Below are 4,762 nucleotides of genomic sequence, written 5' to 3'. Positions count from 1 at the left end.
CTACAGAGTTTTTAATTTTTCTTCTACCGAATCCTTAATTTGTGATACTTCTTTTTGTAGCATTTTTATTTCCTCTCTCTCTGTTCTCCCTGTGTTTTCTCGACGATGGTTCTATTGTTTCTTTCATTCCTTCCTTTAGTTTTCTGAATATCTCCTGCAATGATTCTATGAGTAATTCCTTGAGATCCTCTGCCTTTCACCTCGGAATTCTTTTTCGAAGAAAGCATATATGTGGATAACCCTAGTTGAGGGTTGGGACTCTTTATCCTCTCCTTGTCGTGGAGTTTGGCGCTCCTTCTTCAGGTTTTTTTTTCAAACATTAATGTTTATTTAGCAGACATGGAATTTTTTAATATCCCTCTAAATTCAGATGCAAATCTATTTATCCTTAGAGACTAAACAATGAATTATAGAGTTCACCTTTCTTTGGTCCAAATCTCTTACAGGTTTTATTTATTTATTTATTTTCAGATATTTTTTTTCTTAATTTTTTTTATTTTATTGGAGAAACACTATGAGGTACAGTTGTGGACCCACAAATCTTCATGCTTGGGTTTCGATTATACAATGATCAAATACCCATCCCTCCACCAGTGCCCATTTTCCACCACCATGGATAATATCCCTCACACCCTCTTCCACCCCATCCCACCCTGCCTCTGTGGCAGGTCATTCCGTTTTGTTCTCTCTAGTCTTTTGGGTGCTATGAACTGCAAAAGTGGCCTTGAGTGGCAAACATGTTCAGTCCATAGTCTCCACCCAACACGAATGTCCTCTCCTGGGATGGTCCTCCAAACACCCTTTTTTTGTCCTCCCTTCTCTTTCTGAGCTACTCTTTTCCTTAGAATACCTGGCTGGCCTCTAAGCTATGAAGTAATCCTACTGGTGCTGAACTCATCTATTCCTGGGTATAAATTTCATATTTTGTTTCTGTATATCCCCCAGATGAATGCAATATTTATATGTCTATCCCTCTCTATCTGACTCACTCCGCTTAGTATGATATTTCCATGTAGTACCACTTGTATGTAAATTTCATGACTTCATCCTTTCTAACATCTACATAGTACTCCATTGTGTAGATGTAACAAAGTTTCTTTAACCAGTCATCATTTCTTGAGCATTCAGGTTTCTTCCAGATTATGGCTATTGTAAAGAGTGCTGCAATGCACAAACAAGTGCAGATGTCACTTCGACTATACATTTTTGCCTCCTTTGGATATATTTCCAGGAGTAGCATTGCTGGGTCAAATGGGATCTCAATTTCTAAGTTTTTGAGAATCGTTTTATACTGTTTTCCAAAAGGGCAGAACCAGTCGGTATTCCCGCCAACAGTGAAGGAGTGTCCCTTTCTTGCCACATGCGCGCCGGCATCGGTTGCTTTTGTTCTTTTTAATGTGGGCCAGTCTCTGAGGTGTGAGATGGTATCTCATTGTGGTTTTGCTCTGCAACTCCGTGATGATTAACGATGTAGAGCATTTTCTCATGTGCTTTTTTGCCATTCGGATTTCTTCTTTGAGAAAGTTTAAGTTCATTTCATTGCCCCATTTTTTGATGGGGTTGGATGCTTTCTTCTTGTGGAGTTCAACCAGTACTTTTTATATCCTTGATATCAACCCCTTGTCAGCTGTGTAATCAGCGAATATCCTTTCCAATATCTTTGTATTTTGGTCACTGTTTCTTTGGAGGTGCATAAGCTTCTTAGTTTAAGACAGTTTTGACTTGCTCGGCCTGTGGCGTGACATCTTTGAAAATACCATTAGCTTCAATGTCATGGAAGGTTTTGCCAACTTTGTCTTCAATGTTCCTTATGGTTTCTGGTCTGATGTAGAGGTCTTTAATCCATGTTGATCTTACTTTTGTACATTGTGTTAGGCAGAGCTCTGAGCCCATATTTTTTTGCATGTAGCCGTCCAGTGATTCCAGCACAATTTGCTAAAGAGGCTTTCCTTACTCCAGTTCACATTGCTTGCACGTTAGTCAAAGATTAGATGATCGTATGATTGAGGGGAGATGTCAGTGTATTCAACCCTGTTCCATTGGTCTGCATTTCTGCCTTTGTTCCAGTACCATGCTGTTTTAATTATTACCGCTTTGTAGTAGAGTTTGAAGTTAGTGAGGTTGATTCCTCCCCTTTTGTTTTTCCCAAGTATTGCTTTATCTATTTGTGGGGGCTTATTGTTCCATATAAATTCAGGAGTGTTTGCTCCATTTTTAGAATAATGCCAGGGTATCCTTATAGCGATTGCTTTGAATTTATACAATGCTTTCGGTAGTATTGCCATTTAGAAAATGTTAAGCCTCGTGACCCAGGACCAGGGGATATCTTTCCATTTCCTCATGTTCTCTTTCATTTCCTGAAGTAGCGTTTTGTACTTTTCTTTGTACAGGTTCTTCACTTCCTTAGTAAAGCTGATTCCTAGGTACTTGATTTTCTGGGACACAATTGTGAACGGGATTCTTTTTTTCATGTAGCTTTCTTCTCTCTAACTGTTTGCATATAGGAAAGCCATGGACAATTGGTTATTGATTTTGAAGCCTGCAATTTTATTATAAAAGTCTATTGTGGGCTGGAGCGATAGCACAGCGGGTAGGGCGTTCGCCTTACAAGCGGCCAACATGGCCGACCCGAGTTCGGTTCCTCCGCCCCTCTCGGAGAGCCCGGCAAGCTACCGAGAGTATTCGATATGCCAGACACAGTAACAACAAAGTCTCCAATGGAGACGTTACTGGGCCCGCTCGAGCAAATCGATGATCAACGGGAGGGCCTTTACCTTTACCTTTATTGTGTTAGGAGTTATTTGGTGGAGGTTATTGGGTATTCTTAGTATAGTATCATATCATCTGAGAATAGTGAGAGCTGCTTCTTCTTTTTTATTTTTCTCCTCCTTTTTCTTCTATTTCTTTTTCTTCTTCTCTTTCTTCCAATTTTTCTAACTTTACTTTTTCTCTTCATGTTGTTTTGGTTTTCTAGTCATAAAAGCCCGGAATTCAGTAGCTCTGTTCCCTCCTATTGTGGATCAGGAATTCACTAGCACAGTTCCCTCTTATTGTGGTTAAGAGTTCTGGATAGGTCGGTTGATGGTGGTTACCCTTATCCTTTCTCGAGTTGGAACATGGTCCCAGGTTATTTTCTTTGCCTAATGATGGACATCTTGTGAAGCTTTGGCGGATGTTTTCTTACACTTTGGGGCTTGGACAGCTTCCGGCGTAGTGCCCTTTTGTTAGAATTAGAATAGGCCAGTGGTTTAATGCTGGGGTTGAGGTGGCCAGAATTTCCCCACAGAAATAGATGGTAAAAGCTTGGATGAAAATCAAGAGTAATGGGAGTGGGGAATGTAACTGCCGCCCCTTGAGTGGTGGCCCACCTCAGAGAAGGGCACACACACTTGAGGAGGCCACGCCCACTTTCGAGGAGCCATGGCCCCTATAGTGGTGGCGAGGCCCCCAGCCCGTCCCAGTGCTAGTCCACAGACCTGTTGGAGAGTCGCAGAAACAGTTGGACTAGCGCTCCCTGCAGAAGGGGAGGCAGGTGCCCAGGCTGGGGAACCTGGGGCAGCTGGCTTTCGCGGTCCTCAGTTTGGGTAGGGCGTCGCTAAGATAGAACAGACGCATTGGAACTGCTGTGTGACTAGTCTGGCGCTGGCTGTGGAAGTGGAGGCAGGTGCCCAAGGACGTGGTCCCGCGGCGGCTCAAAATTGGAAAGTCCTTGAATTCAGAGAGAAACAATACAAAGTTATATGTGTGGAATGTCCTAATACCAGCAATGTGCCTGCCTCTCTCTCTGCTTATAGAGACATAAAGATATGTATACCAATCTCTTTATATTCTATCGACAGAATTTAACATAACGATTCCTGTCCTAGGAATACTTGACAAAATATGTTAACAAAACATTCCAAAGTGTTCTATTCCCTGCTGGATGCAATAGCATATACTCTATATACTTGAAGGGCACCAAAGACACAAAAGTCCTAGGAACATGAAAAAAAATTCAGAATTAGAAAAAACGTTTCCTTTGAAAACTCATAAAATACAAAAATGAAGATAGAATAAGATCTCTGAAGTAGACGACCTGACTCAAGAGTGTTACAAGAAGATTCTGAGCATGAGGATAGGGACGTTGACATAAATGAAACAATGTATATCAATTCATAGAAAAGACATGGGAACAGATTTTCATTTAATATCCACAACATGTAGAGACTGTGAAGCGGAAAGCAGTGTGCTGACACAAAACCTGTCTTGAAGAGAACACCAAAAGGAGGTCAACCGAACCTAGAAATGTTCAGCGAACTTCATTGCAGGTTCTGAATGCTAACTGAACCAATTTACACTTTGCCTGATGGGCCCAGGACTTTTGAGATCTAAAGGTCATTTCTCAGAAACCTGGAGAGCAGCTTGAGAACACTCTACCCCAGGTGATTTCTTGCATAGTGTTAGGACCCTGAGAAAATATGTTTTAGAATCAAGACTATGTATGATGAAACTGCAGCACTCCATTCGGCAGAAAGTACATCGGTGTCACAAGCACAATATTTATGAGGTGGTTTTCCATAAAGAATAGGGTATCTTATTTGGTCATCATGTGTGGTTATCACTATGTTACGGAATCAGCTGCTGTTTACACTTTATTCAGCATTTTCACAAAAGGAACGGATCGCAGTGTTCATTTTCATGTGTTGAGCATTCACGTAATTCATTGCCTTCTTGCATAAACAGGAAGGATGATGCTTTTTATAGTAAAGTGTGTATTAAATCA

The sequence above is a fragment of the Sorex fumeus genome, unplaced genomic scaffold (genome assembly GCF_029834395.1).
Source record: "Sorex fumeus unplaced genomic scaffold, SorFum_2.1 ptg000252l, whole genome shotgun sequence".
Lineage (NCBI taxonomy): Eukaryota > Metazoa > Chordata > Mammalia > Eulipotyphla > Soricidae > Sorex > Sorex fumeus.
Note: the sequence above shows the minus strand (reverse complement) of the source record.